At 53.0% G+C, this 19,001-nt stretch overlaps 8 non-coding genes across 8 annotated transcripts; 4 read left to right on the top strand and 4 right to left on the bottom strand.

The window, feature by feature from the left end:
- The first annotated feature begins 1,607 nt into the window (after positions 1 to 1,607).
- Positions 1,608 to 1,726, top strand: LOC148678961 (5S ribosomal RNA). The gene has a single exon (XR_015940741.1). It is a non-coding gene; the product is annotated as a 5S ribosomal RNA (ribosomal RNA).
- A 1,388-nt stretch (positions 1,727 to 3,114) lies between these two features.
- On the bottom strand, positions 3,115 to 3,278 carry LOC148678960 (U1 spliceosomal RNA). Its single transcript, XR_015940142.1, has one exon. It is a non-coding gene; the product is annotated as a U1 spliceosomal RNA (small nuclear RNA).
- Positions 3,279 to 5,111: 1,833 nt separating this feature from the next.
- Positions 5,112 to 5,230, top strand: LOC148678959 (5S ribosomal RNA). Its single transcript, XR_015940740.1, has one exon. It is a non-coding gene; the product is annotated as a 5S ribosomal RNA (ribosomal RNA).
- Positions 5,231 to 6,620: 1,390 nt separating this feature from the next.
- On the bottom strand, positions 6,621 to 6,782 carry LOC148678958 (U1 spliceosomal RNA). Its single transcript, XR_015940226.1, has one exon. It is a non-coding gene; the product is annotated as a U1 spliceosomal RNA (small nuclear RNA).
- Positions 6,783 to 13,748: 6,966 nt separating this feature from the next.
- LOC148678957 (5S ribosomal RNA) lies at positions 13,749 to 13,867 on the top strand. Its single transcript, XR_015940752.1, has one exon. It is a non-coding gene; the product is annotated as a 5S ribosomal RNA (ribosomal RNA).
- Positions 13,868 to 15,255: 1,388 nt separating this feature from the next.
- On the bottom strand, positions 15,256 to 15,419 carry LOC148678956 (U1 spliceosomal RNA). The gene has a single exon (XR_015940188.1). It is a non-coding gene; the product is annotated as a U1 spliceosomal RNA (small nuclear RNA).
- A 1,838-nt stretch (positions 15,420 to 17,257) lies between these two features.
- Positions 17,258 to 17,376, top strand: LOC148678955 (5S ribosomal RNA). The gene has a single exon (XR_015940739.1). It is a non-coding gene; the product is annotated as a 5S ribosomal RNA (ribosomal RNA).
- Positions 17,377 to 18,764: 1,388 nt separating this feature from the next.
- LOC148678954 (U1 spliceosomal RNA) lies at positions 18,765 to 18,935 on the bottom strand. The gene has a single exon (XR_015940259.1). It is a non-coding gene; the product is annotated as a U1 spliceosomal RNA (small nuclear RNA).
- Positions 18,936 to 19,001: the final 66 nt, after the last annotated feature.

Here is a 19,001-nt window from a genome sequence, read left to right as displayed (position 1 = left end):
CGGCCTCATTTACATATCACCAGGCCGGCAGATCGCCACGCAAGCTCGCGACGTGCGCCTGCCACACACCGAACAAACCTTTTCAGCAATTTCCAAAAAAAACGAGCCTGCTCGCCTCCGTCTCTTACCTGCTCTCCAGAGCCTGCTGCCTTCTGTGCTTTTCTCTCGGCACCGCTGCAGCGCACACAACTCCTGCAGCGGGAGGGGGGGAGAAAGTTCCCGCGCTCCGCCGCAGGGAAGGCTCGCTCCGAGCGCACACGTCCTTTCGATGCCAGTCCAACAAGTGCTCCGCGTTAGCAGCGTCGGGGCTCCGGCGTGTCGCACCTCACCTCACCTCACCTCACCTCACCTCGCACTGCCCCCTCCTTGAATGTCTGGCGCTGGGCATGCCCCGCTCTCCTCCGCCTTATCTTATCGCGTGTGAGCACCGACAATGGCCACAATGCCGGGGAATGGCACCTGTAAAGTGTTAATTGGGGCACAGGAACAGCCCGTCTCGTCTCGGGGGGGCCGGCTTCAGAGACAATACAGCAAACACAGCGGGGCGGGGGAAGAAGACGACACCACACATGCGGGTACAATCAGCTCCGGCGGGAACGAGTCATTTGTCGGTCTTTTCAAGAGCCGAGAGCCGAGCAATCCTTCACTTGTATCGTTTCTCCCCGGTGACTAGGTCTCGCCCTGCGACTCTCGACTGGGCTCACCCCCGGCAGCCCAGCAGGTGTGAGCCTGGCCGGCACCCGGACGGGAGCTTCCCCCCCGGGAAAGCTCAGGCTGCTGCTGCTCCTGCAAGAGGTGTGACTGGGACCAGTAGGGAGCGCTCACCCTGCGGGCTGTGTGGCCCTCTTATGCCCCAGCCTCCTGATGGCGACACTCTGCTGCACAAACAGGCGCCGTCCTTCGGGGGGAGGCGTCAAACCGAGGTGTCCTGACCCTCCTTGGCCGTTCCAAATCCCAGGGCGTCTCTCTCGAGAAGGAGTCACGGCGGTGTGTCACCCATCAGTCGGGGTCTCCTCCTAATCCCCGTCTCACCTGTAACGATCAATGACGAGGCCCCCCTGTCCCGCGAAATTGTACTCGTCTCCTGGCCGCTGGCTGGGGCCGTGAGATTTAGTACTCGCGCAAGAGACCGGGGGCAGAGCGCGAACGCGGTCCCCCGCCCCCCCACAAAGTGCGCGCTCCGGGTTCCCTCGCGGGGCCCTGCAACACAGCGGAAGGGCAGCGAGAAGGAGCCTCTTGCTCTGACGCCGCAAGGCCACAAGAGGGCGGAGGCGCCGAGCGCTTTATGTGCTGAAATAAACACGCGACAGCCCCGAAATGTTTGCAGTGTGCTGTGCACTGGAGGTTTTTGTCTGGTGAAGACTTGCCTGGTGCTCCTCCGTGCAGTTTATTTGTCCTGCTCCAGTGCGGGGCAAGAGCAGGGCCAGGCAACTGAAGGGAGCACGGGAGCACGGGAGCACAGTCGCCAACATCCAGGCACGCAATGCGATTTGGAAAGCAGCTCCTTTCCAAAGAGTTGCACACGAACGATCCTTGAGTCCCGCTCGGGGGGCCCGGAGCCCCCGCCACACACAGCTTCAAGTAGCGAGTCAGGCGCCGTTGCTTTCGCTTACGGCCACACCACCCTGAACACGCCCGATCTCGTCTGATCTCGGAAGCTAAGCAGGGTCGGGCCTGGTTAGTACTTGGATGGGAGACCGCCTGGGAATACCAGGTGCTGTAAGCTTTTGCTCTCTCGGCCAGCAGGGGTCGCCGTTGGTGCCGTAGGCTTTGGGAGGAAAAACCCTCGACTATGGACATTTATTTCCCGGGGTGCTCACGAAAAGACCAAACATTTCAATCTGCCCACTTTTGTTTCATCCAGCAACACTGACTGGCAAACGGTATCGCGACGGTCGTCCATTTTTAAGGCATGCCAGTTCAGAAAGAGAAGCTCCCTCACATCCCTTCAGATGCACAAGAAACATGGATCAATCTGCTCATCGCTAAAGTGGCTCTTTGAATGGCATGCGTGTGATTCATATGAAAAAAAAACGGCTGTAAAACGAATATCGAAGCTGCCTCTAAATCTGCAATTGAAGGTCAGTCAATAAACAACTCGTTTTGCGTACAAATATACATACATTCATTTATAACCGATTTCGTTCATTGAGCACGGATACAACAGAGGTACAGCCATTCACTATTTGACATTCCTGCACTGATACAGAACCCAACAATCAGAAAACTGGTGAACTGTCTTTAGCATTAGCATACAGTACCGAGGCCCCCATGACCAAATCAAGGCTAACCTCGATCAGCATCCTAAACCATGCAAACTACAGCAAAAAGACTCGCTTTGAAAAGGGAATTCATGTCCAGGAGGAGTAGTGTAATTAGCTTGAAATGCTTCCATGGACCTATAACTAAGAAAAAAAGAGAAATAGTGGCATCCACTCCTTTCGAATTGTGGTCCTGCTTCGGGGTACATTGTTCTACTCCTACTTCATGCACTTCAAGTTGACCATCACACCTTGATCTTTTGGTTGGATTAGCAATGTGTTGCATGCTGGTAAGAACTCGGTTTCAATGCTGGGGTAAAATGACTCATGAAGAGCTTTTGGTGTTGGATTTTGTTCTTAAGATATACAGTATTTATCTCTCTCTCTATATATATTATATTATGAGTGCAGGACGTAAGGTAGTCAGGTTACATTGCACTACAAACTGGTACACACACACACACGGGCAACAGACTGAACTACAAAGTCAAACTGATGGAGTGTGAGAAAAACAATAAAGGATTACTGTCCCAGGACAGAGAGCGGGAGAAAGCAAAAGTCAGCCAGACCACCAGGGTCAGACAAGCTGAAAGATCACAATTGAAGTACCTTGTGACGAGGTGAACATTTAACGTGTATAAGCACAAGATTGTTTTTTGTGGTTATACAAATAGCGTTATGGCTGTAGCGGGTTGAAAAGGAGACAACGTTATCAGGCGGTGCTCGCGAAAAAGCCCAGGGCGTTTCTGTAGTAACCCCCACCGCTGAAGCCGCTTCATCGGCACCCAGCACAGCTCCCCAGCAGACGGCAAAGCCTCCCGCACTGCCGCATCTGTTCTTGGACCAAGCACATCAGGGGAGAGCGCGAACGCAGTCCCCCACTACCAGAAATTATGCAGTCGAGATTCCCACATTTGGGGAATTCGCAGGGGTCAGCACAGCCGGAGTGCAATGGCCGAGCCTCACCCTGGGTGAACCTCCTTCTTGATCAAGGTATCTCCCCTGCCAGGTAAGTATGAGTTGTACAGGCCCCTGCAAGCGGGCCGCACTCACAGCACAGTACTCGCAGCCTAGGCCAGCTCCTCGCCCCGCACGCCACCGCCTCCTGCTGGGCCCACTCTTTCGCACACTCACATGCCACACTAACACTCAAAAGCGAGGGCAAAGCGAGAAAACGAGCGCGTCGTTTCCTACACATCTGCAGTCGCCATTTCGCATCCGCAGCATGTCCCGGGATGCAATTCGGCCTCATTTACATATCACCAGGCCGGCAGATCGCCACGCAAGCTCGCGACGTGCGCCTGCCACACACCGAACAAACCTTTTCAGCAATTTCCAAAAAAAACGAGCCTGCTCGCCTCCGTCTCTTACCTGCTCTCCAGAGCCTGCTGCCTTCTGTGCTTTTCTCTCGGCACCGCTGCAGCGCACACAACTCCTGCAGCGGGAGGGGGGGAGAAAGTTCCCGCGCTCCGCCGCAGGGAAGGCTCGCTCCGAGCGCACACGTCCTTTCGATGCCAGTCCAACAAGTGCTCCGCGTTAGCAGCGTCGGGGCTCCGGCGTGTCGCACCTCACCTCACCTCACCTCACCTCACCTCGCACTGCCCCCTCCTTGAATGTCTGGCGCTGGGCATGCCCCGCTCTCCTCCGCCTTATCTTATCGCGTGTGAGCACCGACAATGGCCACAATGCCGGGGAATGGCACCTGTAAAGTGTTAATTGGGGCACAGGAACAGCCCGTCTCGTCTCGGGGGGGCCGGCTTCAGAGACAATACAGCAAACACAGCGGGGCGGGGGAAGAAGACGACACCACACATGCGGGTACAATCAGCTCCGGCGGGAACGAGTCATTTGTCGGTCTTTTCAAGAGCCGAGAGCCGAGCAATCCTTCACTTGTATCGTTTCTCCCCGGTGACTAGGTCTCGCCCTGCGACTCTCGACTGGGCTCACCCCCGGCAGCCCAGCAGGTGTGAGCCTGGCCGGCACCCGGACGGGAGCTTCCCCCCCGGGAAAGCTCAGGCTGCTGCTGCTCCTGCAAGAGGTGTGACTGGGACCAGTAGGGAGCGCTCACCCTGCGGGCTGTGTGGCCCTCTTATGCCCCAGCCTCCTGATGGCGACACTCTGCTGCACAAACAGGCGCCGTCCTTCGGGGGGAGGCGTCAAACCGAGGTGTCCTGACCCTCCTTGGCCGTTCCAAATCCCAGGGCGTCTCTCTCGAGAAGGAGTCACGGCGGTGTGTCACCCATCAGTCGGGGTCTCCTCCTAATCCCCGTCTCACCTGTAACGATCAATGACGAGGCCCCCCTGTCCCGCGAAATTGTACTCGTCTCCTGGCCGCTGGCTGGGGCCGTGAGATTTAGTACTCGCGCAAGAGACCGGGGGCAGAGCGCGAACGCGGTCCCCCGCCCCCCCACAAAGTGCGCGCTCCGGGTTCCCTCGCGGGGCCCTGCAACACAGCGGAAGGGCAGCGAGAAGGAGCCTCTTGCTCTGACGCCGCAAGGCCACAAGAGGGCGGAGGCGCCGAGCGCTTTATGTGCTGAAATAAACACGCGACAGCCCCGAAATGTTTGCAGTGTGCTGTGCACTGGAGGTTTTTGTCTGGTGAAGACTTGCCTGGTGCTCCTCCGTGCAGTTTATTTGTCCTGCTCCAGTGCGGGGCAAGAGCAGGGCCAGGCAACTGAAGGGAGCACGGGAGCACGGGAGCACAGTCGCCAACATCCAGGCACGCAATGCGATTTGGAAAGCAGCTCCTTTCCAAAGAGTTGCACACGAACGATCCTTGAGTCCCGCTCGGGGGGCCCGGAGCCCCCGCCACACACAGCTTCAAGTAGCGAGTCAGGCGCCGTTGCTTTCGCTTACGGCCACACCACCCTGAACACGCCCGATCTCGTCTGATCTCGGAAGCTAAGCAGGGTCGGGCCTGGTTAGTACTTGGATGGGAGACCGCCTGGGAATACCAGGTGCTGTAAGCTTTTGCTCTCTCGGCCAGCAGGGGTCGCCGTTGGTGCCGTAGGCTTTGGGAGGAAAAACCCTCGACTATGGACATTTATTTCCCGGGGTGCTCACGAAAAGACCAAACATTTCAATCTGCCCACTTTTGTTTCATCCAGCAACACTGACTGGCAAACGGTATCGCGACGGTCGTCCATTTTTAAGGCATGCCAGTTCAGAAAGAGAAGCTCCCTCACATCCCTTCAGATGCACAAGAAACATGGATCAATCTGCTCATCGCTAAAGTGGCTCTTTGAATGGCATGCGTGTGATTCATATGAAAAAAAAACGGCTGTAAAACGAATATCGAAGCTGCCTCTAAATCTGCAATTGAAGGTCAGTCAATAAACAACTCGTTTTGCGTACAAATATACATACATTCATTTATAACCGATTTCGTTCATTGAGCACGGATACAACAGAGGTACAGCCATTCACTATTTGACATTCCTGCACTGATACAGAACCCAACAATCAGAAAACTGGTGAACTGTCTTTAGCATTAGCATACAGTACCGAGGCCCCCATGACCAAATCAAGGCTAACCTCGATCAGCATCCTAAACCATGCAAACTACAGCAAAAAGACTCGCTTTGAAAAGGGAATTCATGTCCAGGAGGAGTAGTGTAATTAGCTTGAAATGCTTCCATGGACCTATAACTAAGAAAAAAAGAGAAATAGTGGCATCCACTCCTTTCGAATTGTGGTCCTGCTTCGGGGTACATTGTTCTACTCCTACTTCATGCACTTCAAGTTGACCATCACACCTTGATCTTTTGGTTGGATTAGCAATGTGTTGCATGCTGGTAAGAACTCGGTTTCAATGCTGGGGTAAAATGACTCATGAAGAGCTTTTGGTGTTGGATTTTGTTCTTAAGATATACAGTATTTATCTCTCTCTATATATATATTATATTATGAGTGCAGGACGTAAGGTAGTCAGGTTACATTGCACTACAAACTGGTACACACACACACACACGGGCAACAGACTGAACTACAAAGTCAAACTGATGGAGTGTGAGAAAAACAATAAAGGATTACTGTCCCAGGACAGAGAGCGGGAGAAAGCAAAAGTCAGCCAGACCACCAGGGTCAGACAAGCTGAAAGATCACAATTGAAGTACCTTGTGACGAGGTGAACATTTAACGTGTATAAGCACAAGATTGTTTTTTGTGGTTATACAAATAGCGTTATGGCTGTAGCGGGTTGAAAAGGAGACAACGTTATCAGGCGGTGCTCGCGAAAAAGCCCAGGGCGTTTCTGTAGTAACCCCCACCGCTGAAGCCGCTTCATCGGCACCCAGCACAGCTCCCCAGCAGACGGCAAAGCCGCCCGCACTGCCGCATCTGTTCTTGGACCAAGCACATCAGGGGAGAGCGCGAACGCAGTCCCCCACTACCAGAAATTATGCAGTCGAGATTCCCACATTTGGGGAATTCGCAGGGGTCAGCACAGCCGGAGTGCAATGGCCGAGCCTCGCCCTGGGTGAACCGATTTAAGAACTTTATTTCCTTTTCACAAAAAAATACAGGAAATCACAAATCAGAAAGCTTTACATTAATATACATACTTAAAACAGTATATATGATCACATCTCATTACATTTTGACACGGTAACAGTTACATAGCAACAATTTTCTTTTTTTCTGGTGCAAATCACATTCTTTATTTAAACATGATAATGTTTTTCACAGTTTCTTGAGATACTGTCCAATGCCCTCTATTTCCCACAGATTTTCTGCTTCCTCCCTCCCTTCTCTCCACAGATCTCTGAGGTAATAGTTCTCTCGGGTGATGAACAGGGCCAGGCTACCTGCTGCCTTGACTGGGACCTCGATGCCTTTGAACAGCCCCATGTTCCTCACTCTCCACAGGGCGTCTTTCCCACTGTTCACCACGGCCCAGATCCTGTCAAACACGTCAGGAGGAAGTTTGACAGGAGAGATGCCGTATATGATGAAAGCAGCGGTCAGGGTAAATTGGGGCGAGAGAGCCTGCAACCAATCTTCAAACTGTGCCCAGAAGGCCTTAGCAAAAAAGCAGGACCACAGGAGATGGGTCACAGTCTCCTCCTCGCCGCAGCCCACCCTAACGCAGCGAGGGCTGGGGGTGAGGCCCCTACGGTACAAGAAAGTTCGTACCGGTAAGCACTGGTGGACGACACTCCAGGCTAAATCTCTGTGAATGTTGCACAGAAATTTAGAGGATGTGTGTTTCCACACCTTCCTTGTTTGGGCTGATGTTAAAATGCCCACAGGGGTCTGCCTATTGTTCTGGGGTGCTACTAAATCTTCCAGTTTTTGGACGCTGACATCTCGGAGGGGAATATGGCCAATTGGGTGAGATCTTAGAAAACTTTTAACTGTCCCATAAATTGCAGGGCATGTGTCAGAGAGTGGGACGTCCAGCTTGGGTCTGACACCCCACACTCTGAACACCTCCCTACCTACCCAGAGCCTGGAAAAATAAGTCCAGGTACGCGCTGCAGGTGCTGTTGCAAAGCCTCTCAGCACAGAGGCCAGGAAAATGCACAGCAGCTTCGTAGCAATATCTGGGACAGACTTCCCCCCTGAGGGTAGCGGCCTGTACATTATTTCCCTTCTGAGTCTTTCCTGCTTCCCACCCCATAGAAATTGAAACATCAATCTCCTCAGCACCGCCGCAACACGGTGTGGGATTGGGAAGGTAGAAGCCAGAAAATTCAAGACAGGCAAGAGCTCGGCTTTGATGACCAGCACCTTCCCTGTCATGGTGAGGTCTCGGTCCTTCCATTGCATCAGTTTTTTGTTTAAGATTGGCAATTTGTTCTGCCAATTTACTGTTCCCATCTCTTCTCCAAAATACACCCCCAGGACCTTAATTCTCTTCTCTTGCAGCCTGAGATCATGTCCTTCTTTTGGCTCCCTCCAGTTCTGATAAAAAATCTCACTCTTAGATGTGTTAATTTTTGCGGAGGAAGCCAAAGAGAACCGATCACAGCACTGCAGAGCTCTGCTAATTGAGGCATTGTCAGAGAGGAGCAGGGTGACGTCATCCATGTATAGAGATGTCTTTACCTCTCCTCCCCCACTTCCAGGCACTGGTATCCCATTAATGGCCTGATCCTGGCGCAAGGCACAGGCTAAGGGCTCCATAGCCAAAACGAATAACAAGGGGGATAATGGGCAGCCCTGCCTCACCCCTGAACAGACTTCAAAGGTGCGTGATCTATTGCCATTAACCATGACTCTGCTGTTGCTACCTGTGTACAGCAGGTTAATCCACTTTCTCATGATGGGGCCAAACTTCATGTGCTCAAGTACCGATGTTAAGTACTGCCGGTTTAGGCGGTCAAAGGCCTTTTCTAGGTCTACACCTAAAATGCACAGAGGGAGGGAGCGATCCTCAGAGTACAGACAGACATCCCTCAACAAGGCCAGGTTGTCGCTCATCAGGCGTCCTGCTATCCCACAAGTCTGTTCTTTCCCTACCAGTGAGGCCACTACATTTTGTAGGCGCAGGAAAAGGGCTTTGGACAGGATCTTAGTGTCCACGCCTAACAGGCTGAGGGGTCTCCAGTTCTTTATGTCATTTTTTGCTCCTTTCTTAAACAAGAGAGAGATAGTGCCTTCTCTTAAGGAGTCAGGCAGCAATTCTGTCTTGTAGCTTTCCTCGAATAGGAGCAGTAGCGGATCCTGAAGCAGATCCCAAAAGGTGCAATAAAATTCTTTAGGGAGCCCGTCAGCACCCGGAGTTTTCCCCTTCTGTAAGCTCTCCATAGCCTGTCTCAGCTCTTCTACTGTCAAATCCCTCTCAAGTACTTCCCTATCTTCTTCACTCAAAATGTTTTCTAGCTTTGAGGTAAAAAAATGAATATCTTCATCCTTTACCTCTGTAGAGCTGTACAGTCTTGAGTAGAAGGCCTCGGTGCAGGAGAGGATAGCACTCGGCTCTGTTCTCTCTCGTCCCTCCTCATCAACTACACTTTCCATGACAGTCTTGGAGCCTACCACTTTCCTGAAAAAGAAGCGAGTACACTTCTCATTTTCTTCCAAGAACTGCACTCTGCTTCTTAACAGCACTCCTCGACTACTTTCTTCGGCTATGCTCCGGATGTCCTTTTTTAAAAGGGCGATATCCTCGAGCACATCGAAGCCACTGTGCAGCATCGTGTAGAGACGCTGCAGCTGCCTCTGTTTCCTGGCTAGCACTCCTCTCCGTCTGGCAGCAGCCTTCCTTCCCTCAGCCATGAAAAAGGCCTTTGTCCTCACCTTCACCTCCTCCCACCACTCTCCTACTGACCCGTACAGACACTGCAAGGACAGCCACTGTGATAGTTTCTCCTTGTAGCGGGATACTACCCCCTCGTTCTCTAGCAGCTTTGTGTTGAGTTTCCAGAGGCCTGGGCCAAAGGCAGTCCCGCCCTGGAGTTCCACTCTACACCCTAAAGCCTGATGATCTGAGAAGAAGACAGGCTGAAGAGTGACCCCAACAACTTTCACTCTCTCTGAGACAAAGCAATAGTCAATTCTGGAGCTGCTATTCCTCCCTGACCATGTATATCCTGCTGTTGTGGGATATACACATCTATATGTGTCTGAGAGTTTAAAGTCTTGAACTAAGTTTTGCAGGGCCAGTGAGCTGGAATCCAATTTTATCGGCGAGCTAGACTGCCTGTCTGTGTGCTCTAAGATACAATTAAAATCCCCTCCCACTATCACGTCTGTGCTGCATAACAATAGGGGGGAGAGTGCCTTGAGTAGCTCCACCCTTCCTCCTACGTCAGTAGGGCAATACACATTGATTAGCCGCAGGTTAACGGTCCCCCATTCCACATCCACACACAGCAACCTGCCATCTATGACCCTCTGAATACTTTTCAATTTGAATGCCCATCCTTTGAAAAGAATGGCCACGCCAGAGGCTCTGTTGTTATTGTCCCCTGACCAAACAGAAGGCCCTTTATCCCACCTATCTTCAAAACTTTTATACCTCTCTTGATAGGCTAAAGCACACTCCTGCAACATCAACACATCTCCCTCTCTCTGCTGGAGGTAATCAAAGACAGACTGGCATTTAACTCTGTCATTGATACCTCTTGTGTTAAGAGAAATTATGTTAAGAGCCATATTACATAAGAAAGTGGAACCAGTCTTTACAAAACACATTTCTCTTCGGTCTCACCTGTTACCTTTTTCTTTTTCTTTTTCTTCTTACCAATTTCCTGCCAGCCATCCTCTGAATGAGCCTTCATCAGGGTGGCAGCAGTAAAAGCGTTCACAGAGTCCATTTCAAGGAAGGGGGTAGAGGGAGGGGTGGAGAGGTTCCAGCTGTCCCCATCGCCATGCTCTCCTTCCTCCTCGCTCGGGGAGAAAACAGAGTCATTTTTTCTTTTCCTCAAGTCCAGCTCCTGGGAGCACTGAGGGGAAAGGGGTGCAGCCGATGCACCAGTCTCCTCTTCCCCCTCACCCACCAGCTGCTGCAGATCCTCCGTGATGGACTGGATGGAGGAGAGGAGGGCATCTGTAGCACTTGCAGAGTCTGAGAAAAGCAGCTCCGCTGAATCCTGGGTATCCTCGCTGGACCCGCTCCACCGGGGGGCCCCACACTGGCCCTCGTTCTGAGGAGCAGGAGTGGGGGAGGGGTCCTCGCTGTTCTCGGGGGTTTTCAAACCCTCGTGCTTGTCTGGTGCAGTCTGCGGTTGTGGGGGCGTAGTGGATTTCTCTTCCACCAGCCCCGGAGCCACAGCAGGACTGATCCTGGCTGGAGGCTGAGAGTCTTTGTCCAACAAGGGTTCTTTGTTTGACTTGTTGTTTGCTTTGGATTTTCGGGCCGGTTTGGCTGAAACAAGCACTGCCTCATCCTTTCTCATTTTGAGTTTATTGGCGTAGGCGTGAGGGCAGTTCTTAAAAACGTGTCCTTCCGAGCCACATAAATTGCACTTTGGCAGCATTGAACAGTCAGAGGCTAAATGTCCCTGTTTGCCACAGGTCTTGCAGCATTTCACAGTGCAGGACGATGCCAGGTGTCCCACAGCACCACAGCGCCGACACACCTTTGGTTGTCCCACATAAAACACATAGCCATTGCAGGCGCCCAGCCGGATTGTAGAGGGCAGGTGCCTTAAGCCTCCATTTACGCTGTCCGGTAGCAAGCGAACCTCGAATTTCCTTGCTCCTGTTTTTATACCATCAACATCTCTAACCTCAGTTCCATGGTGGACGGTGCAGTACTGGTTAAGCCAGGTGTGAATGTCCTCCGTCTTTGCCAGTTCCGAGAACATAACAACATGCACCGTTTTCCTCTCTCTCTGTGTCAGAGGCTGCAAGTTGATCTTCTCAAGTGCAGGAACTTTGCCTCTTTTTGCCTCAAACACATCCACGCATTGTTCAAACAGAGGATAGGTAGCAAATACAACCTCAAACGCTTTCTGACCTGGGAGAGCGAAGATGAAATCCAAGTGCCGAGGTTCAAAGCCAAGTTCCTTCTGTAACACTTTTCTGCTGAACTGCATACGATCCATGAAGAGGTCATCCAAGAGCTCAAAACGTACAGCATTCTTACGGGATCCAAAGGTTGCCATTTCAAGAACCGCAAATCGAACACTGCTTCCAACAAAAGAAAAACAATCCAACTACTCCACCTACAGGCTGATCAAGGTATCTCCCCTGCCAGGTAAGTATGAGTTGTACAGGCCCCTGCAAGCGGGCCGCACTCACAGCACAGTACTCGCAGCCTAGGCCAGCTCCTCGCCCCGCACGCCACCGCCTCCTGCTGGGCCCACTCTTTCGCACACTCACACGCCACACTAACACTCAAAAGCGAGGGCAAAGCGAGAAAACGAGCGCGTCGTTTCCTACACATCTGCAGTCGCCATTTCGCATCCGCAGCATGTCCCGGGATGCAATTCGGCCTCATTTACATATCACCAGGCCGGCAGATCGCCACGCAAGCTCGCGACGTGCGCCTGCCACACACCGAACAAACCTTTTCAGCAATTTCCAAAAAAAACGAGCCTGCTCGCCTCCGTCTCTTACCTGCTCTCCAGAGCCTGCTGCCTTCTGTGCTTTTCTCTCGGCACCGCTGCAGCGCACACAACTCCTGCAGCGGGAGGGGGGGAGAAAGTTCCCGCGCTCCGCCGCAGGGAAGGCTCGCTCCGAGCGCACACGTCCTTTCGATGCCAGTCCAACAAGTGCTCCGCGTTAGCAGCGTCGGGGCTCCGGCGTGTCGCACCTCACCTCACCTCACCTCACCTCACCTCGCACTGCCCCCTCCTTGAATGTCTGGCGCTGGGCATGCCCCGCTCTCCTCCGCCTTATCTTATCGCGTGTGAGCACCGACAATGGCCACAATGCCGGGGAATGGCACCTGTAAAGTGTTAATTGGGGCACAGGAACAGCCCGTCTCGTCTCGGGGGGGCCGGCTTCAGAGACAATACAGCAAACACAGCGGGGCGGGGGAAGAAGACGACACCACACATGCGGGTACAATCAGCTCCGGCGGGAACGAGTCATTTGTCGGTCTTTTCAAGAGCCGAGAGCCGAGCAATCCTTCACTTGTATCGTTTCTCCCCGGTGACTAGGTCTCGCCCTGCGACTCTCGACTGGGCTCACCCCCGGCAGCCCAGCAGGTGTGAGCCTGGCCGGCACCCGGACGGGAGCTTCCCCCCCGGGAAAGCTCAGGCTGCTGCTGCTCCTGCAAGAGGTGTGACTGGGACCAGTAGGGAGCGCTCACCCTGCGGGCTGTGTGGCCCTCTTATGCCCCAGCCTCCTGATGGCGACACTCTGCTGCACAAACAGGCGCCGTCCTTCGGGGGGAGGCGTCAAACCGAGGTGTCCTGACCCTCCTTGGCCGTTCCAAATCCCAGGGCGTCTCTCTCGAGAAGGAGTCACGGCGGTGTGTCACCCATCAGTCGGGGTCTCCTCCTAATCCCCGTCTCACCTGTAACGATCAATGACGAGGCCCCCCTGTCCCGCGAAATTGTACTCGTCTCCTGGCCGCTGGCTGGGGCCGTGAGATTTAGTACTCGCGCAAGAGACCGGGGGCAGAGCGCGAACGCGGTCCCCCGCCCCCCCACAAAGTGCGCGCTCCGGGTTCCCTCGCGGGGCCCTGCAACACAGCGGAAGGGCAGCGAGAAGGAGCCTCTTGCTCTGACGCCGCAAGGCCACAAGAGGGCGGAGGCGCCGAGCGCTTTATGTGCTGAAATAAACACGCGACAGCCCCGAAATGTTTGCAGTGTGCTGTGCACTGGAGGTTTTTGTCTGGTGAAGACTTGCCTGGTGCTCCTCCGTGCAGTTTATTTGTCCTGCTCCAGTGCGGGGCAAGAGCAGGGCCAGGCAACTGAAGGGAGCACGGGAGCACGGGAGCACAGTCGCCAACATCCAGGCACGCAATGCGATTTGGAAAGCAGCTCCTTTCCAAAGAGTTGCACACGAACGATCCTTGAGTCCCGCTCGGGGGGCCCGGAGCCCCCGCCACACACAGCTTCAAGTAGCGAGTCAGGCGCCGTTGCTTTCGCTTACGGCCACACCACCCTGAACACGCCCGATCTCGTCTGATCTCGGAAGCTAAGCAGGGTCGGACCTGGTTAGTACTTGGATGGGAGACCGCCTGGGAATACCAGGTGCTGTAAGCTTTTGCTCTCTCGGCCAGCAGGGGTCGCCGTTGGTGCCGTAGGCTTTGGGAGGAAAAACCCTCGACTATGGACATTTATTTCCCGGGGTGCTCACGAAAAGACCAAACATTTCAATCTGCCCACTTTTGTTTCATCCAGCAACACTGACTGGCAAACGGTATCGCGACGGTCGTCCATTTTTAAGGCATGCCAGTTCAGAAAGAGAAGCTCCCTCACATCCCTTCAGATGCACAAGAAACATGGATCAATCTGCTCATCGCTAAAGTGGCTCTTTGAATGGCATGCGTGTGATTCATATGAAAAAAAAACGGCTGTAAAACGAATATCGAAGCTGCCTCTAAATCTGCAATTGAAGGTCAGTCAATAAACAACTCGTTTTGCGTACAAATATACATACATTCATTTATAACCGATTTCGTTCATTGAGCACGGATACAACAGAGGTACAGCCATTCACTATTTGACATTCCTGCACTGATACAGAACCCAACAATCAGAAAACTGGTGAACTGTCTTTAGCATTAGCATACAGTACCGAGGCCCCCATGACCAAATCAAGGCTAACCTCGATCAGCATCCTAAACCATGCAAACTACAGCAAAAAGACTCGCTTTGAAAAGGGAATTCATGTCCAGGAGGAGTAGTGTAATTAGCTTGAAATGCTTCCATGGACCTATAACTAAGAAAAAAAGAGAAATAGTGGCATCCACTCCTTTCGAATTGTGGTCCTGCTTCGGGGTACATTGTTCTACTCCTACTTCATGCACTTCAAGTTGACCATCACACCTTGATCTTTTGGTTGGATTAGCAATGTGTTGCATGCTGGTAAGAACTCGGTTTCAATGCTGGGGTAAAATGACTCATGAAGAGCTTTTGGTGTTGGATTTTGTTCTTAAGATATACAGTATTTATCTCTCTCTCTATATATATTATATTATGAGTGCAGGACGTAAGGTAGTCAGGTTACATTGCACTACAAACTGGTACACACACACACACGGGCAACAGACTGAACTACAAAGTCAAACTGATGGAGTGTGAGAAAAACAATAAAGGATTACTGTCCCAGGACAGAGAGCGGGAGAAAGCAAAAGTCAGCCAGACCACCAGGGTCAGACAAGCTGAAAGATCACAATTGAAGTACCTTGTGACGAGGTGAACATTTAACGTGTATAAGCACAAGATTGTTTTTTGTGGTTATACAAATAGCGTTATGGCTGTAGCGGGTTGAAAAGGAGACAACGTTATCAGGCGGTGCTCGCGAAAAAGCCCAGGGCGTTTCTGTAGTAACCCCCACCGCTGAAGCCGCTTCATCGGCACCCAGCACAGCTCCCCAGCAGACGGCAAAGCCGCCCGCACTGCCGCATCTGTTCTTGGACCAAGCACATCAGGGGAGAGCGCGAACGCAGTCCCCCACTACCAGAAATTATGCAGTCGAGATTCCCACATTTGGGGAATTCGCAGGGGTCAGCACAGCCGGAGTGCAATGGCCGAGCCTCGCCCTGGGTGAACCTCCTTCTTGATCAAGGTATCTCCCCTGCCAGGTAAGTATGAGTTGTACAGGCCCCTGCAAGCGGGCCGCACTCACAGCACAGTACTCGCAGCCTAGGCCAGCTCCTCGCCCCGCACGCCACCGCCTCCTGCTGGGCCCACTCTTTCGCACACTCACACGCCACACTAACACTCAAAAGCGAGGGCAAAGCGAGAAAACGAGCGCGTCGTTTCCTACACATCTGCAGTCGCCATTTCGCATCCGCAGCATGTCCCGGGATGCAATTCGGCCTCATTTACATATCACCAGGCCGGCAGATCGCCACGCAAGCTCGCGACGTGCGCCTGCCACACACCGAACAAACCTTTTCAGCAATTTCCAAAAAAAACGAGCCTGCTCGCCTCCGTCTCTTACCTGCTCTCCAGAGCCTGCTGCCTTCTGTGCTTTTCTCTCGGCACCGCTGCAGCGCACACAACTCCTGCAGCGGGAGGGGGGGAGAAAGTTCCCGCGCTCCGCCGCAGGGAAGGCTCGCTCCGAGCGCACACGTCCTTTCGATGCCAGTCCAACAAGTGCTCCGCGTTAGCAGCGTCGGGGCTCCGGCGTGTCGCACCTCACCTCACCTCACCTCACCTCACCTCACCTCGCACTGCCCCCTCCTTGAATGTCTGGCGCTGGGCATGCCCCGCTCTCCTCCGCCTTATCTTATCGCGTGTGAGCACCGACAATGGCCACAATGCCGGGGAATGGCACCTGTAAAGTGTTAATTGGGGCACAGGAACAGCCCGTCTCGTCTCGGGGGGGCCGGCTTCAGAGACAATACAGCAAACACAGCGGGGCGGGGGAAGAAGACGACACCACACATGCGGGTACAATCAGCTCCGGCGGGAACGAGTCATTTGTCGGTCTTTTCAAGAGCCGAGAGCCGAGCAATCCTTCACTTGTATCGTTTCTCCCCGGTGACTAGGTCTCGCCCTGCGACTCTCGACTGGGCTCACCCCCGGCAGCCCAGCAGGTGTGAGCCTGGCCGGCACCCGGACGGGAGCTTCCCCCCCGGGAAAGCTCAGGCTGCTGCTGCTCCTGCAAGAGGTGTGACTGGGACCAGTAGGGAGCGCTCACCCTGCGGGCTGTGTGGCCCTCTTATGCCCCAGCCTCCTGATGGCGACACTCTGCTGCACAAACAGGCGCCGTCCTTCGGGGGGAGGCGTCAAACCGAGGTGTCCTGACCCTCCTTGGCCGTTCCAAATCCCAGGGCGTCTCTCTCGAGAAGGAGTCACGGCGGTGTGTCACCCATCAGTCGGGGTCTCCTCCTAATCCCCGTCTCACCTGTAACGATCAATGACGAGGCCCCCCTGTCCCGCGAAATTGTACTCGTCTCCTGGCCGCTGGCTGGGGCCGTGAGATTTAGTACTCGCGCAAGAGACCGGGGGCAGAGCGCGAACGCGGTCCCCCGCCCCCCCACAAAGTGCGCGCTCCGGGTTCCCTCGCGGGGCCCTGCAACACAGCGGAAGGGCAGCGAGAAGGAGCCTCTTGCTCTGACGCCGCAAGGCCACAAGAGGGCGGAGGCGCCGAGCGCTTTATGTGCTGAAATAAACACGCGACAGCCCCGAAATGTTTGCAGTGTGCTGTGCACTGGAGGTTTTTGTCTGGTGAAGACTTGCCTGGTGCTCCTCCGTGCAGTTTATTTGTCCTGCTCCAGTGCGGGGCAAGAGCAGGGCCAGGCAACTGAAGGGAGCACGGGAGCACGGGAGCACAGTCGCCAACATCCAGGCACGCAATGCGATTTGGAAAGCAGCTCCTTTCCAAAGAGTTGCACACGAACGATCCTTGAGTCCCGCTCGGGGGGCCCGGAGCCCCCGCCACACACAGCTTCAAGTAGCGAGTCAGGCGCCGTTGCTTTCGCTTACGGCCACACCACCCTGAACACGCCCGATCTCGTCTGATCTCGGAAGCTAAGCAGGGTCGGGCCTGGTTAGTACTTGGATGGGAGACCGCCTGGGAATACCAGGTGCTGTAAGCTTTTGCTCTCTCGGCCAGCAGGGGTCGCCGTTGGTGCCGTAGGCTTTGGGAGGAAAAACCCTCGACTATGGACATTTATTTCCCGGGGTGCTCACGAAAAGACCAAACATTTCAATCTGCCCACTTTTGTTTCATCCAGCAACACTGACTGGCAAACGGTATCGCGACGGTCGTCCATTTTTAAGGCATGCCAGTTCAGAAAGAGAAGCTCCCTCACATCCCTTCAGATGCACAAGAAACATGGATCAATCTGCTCATCGCTAAAGTGGCTCTTTGAATGGCATGCGTGTGATTCATATGAAAAAAAAACGGCTGTAAAACGAATATCGAAGCTGCCTCTAAATCTGCAATTGAAGGTCAGTCAATAAACAACTCGTTTTGCGTACAAATATACATACATTCATTTATAACCGATTTCGTTCATTGAGCACGGATACAACAGAGGTACAGCCATTCACTATTTGACATTCCTGCACTGATACAGAACCCAACAATCAGAAAACTGGTGAACTGTCTTTAGCATTAGCATACAGTACCGAGGCCCCCATGACCAAATCAAGGCTAACCTCGATCAGCATCCTAAACCATGCAAACTACAGCAAAAAGACTCGCTTTGAAAAGGGAATTCATGTCCAGGAGGAGTAGTGTAATTAGCTTGAAATGCTTCCATGGACCTATAACTAAGAAAAAAAGAGAAATAGTGGCATCCACTCCTTTCGAATTGTGGTCCTGCTTCGGGGTACATTGTTCTACTCCTACTTCATGCACTTCAAGTTGACCATCACACCTTGATCTTTTGGTTGGATTAGCAATGTGTTGCATGCTGGTAAGAACTCGGTTTCAATGCTGGGGTAAAATGACTCATGAAGAGCTTTTGGTGTTGGATTTTGTTCTTAAGATATACAGTATTTATCTCTCTCTCTATATATATTATATTATGAGTGCAGGACGTAAGGTAGTCAGGTTACATTGCACTACAAACTGGTACACACACACACACGGGCAACAGACTGAACTACAAAGTCAAACTGATGGAGTGTGAGAAAAACAATAAAGGATTACTGTCCCAGGACAGAGAGCGGGAGAAAGCAAAAGTCAGCCAGACCACCAGGGTCAGACAAGCTGAAAGATCACAATTGAAGTACCTTGTCACGAGGTGAACATTTAACGTGTATAAGCACAAGATTGTTTTTTGTGGTTATACAAATAGCGTTATGGCTGTAGCGGGTTGAAAAGGAGACAACGTTATCAGGCGGTGCTCGCGAAAAAGCCCAGGGCGTTTCTGTAGTAACCCCCACCGCTGAAGCCGCTTCATCGGCACCCAGCACAGCTCCCCAGCAGACGGCAAAGCCGCCCGCACTGCCGCATCTGTTCTTGGACCAAGCACATCAGGGGAGAGCGCGAACGCAGTCCCCCACTACCAGAAATTATGCAGTCGAGATTCCCACATTTGGGGAATTCGCAGGGGTCAGCACAGCCGGAGTGCAATGGCCGAGCCTCGCCCTGGGTGAACCGATTTTTCGATTTTTAAGAACTTTATTTTCTTTTCACAAAAAATTACAGGAAATCACAAATCAGAAAGCTTTACATTAATATACATACTTAAAACAGTATATATGATCACAT

Source organism: Lepisosteus platostomus, chromosome 1, assembly GCF_059453375.1.
Source record: "Lepisosteus platostomus isolate fLepPlt1 chromosome 1, fLepPlt1.hap1, whole genome shotgun sequence".
Lineage (NCBI taxonomy): Eukaryota > Metazoa > Chordata > Actinopteri > Semionotiformes > Lepisosteidae > Lepisosteus > Lepisosteus platostomus.
The sequence above is the reverse complement of the archived record's forward strand: the minus strand, read 5'-3'. Positions and strand labels throughout refer to the sequence as shown.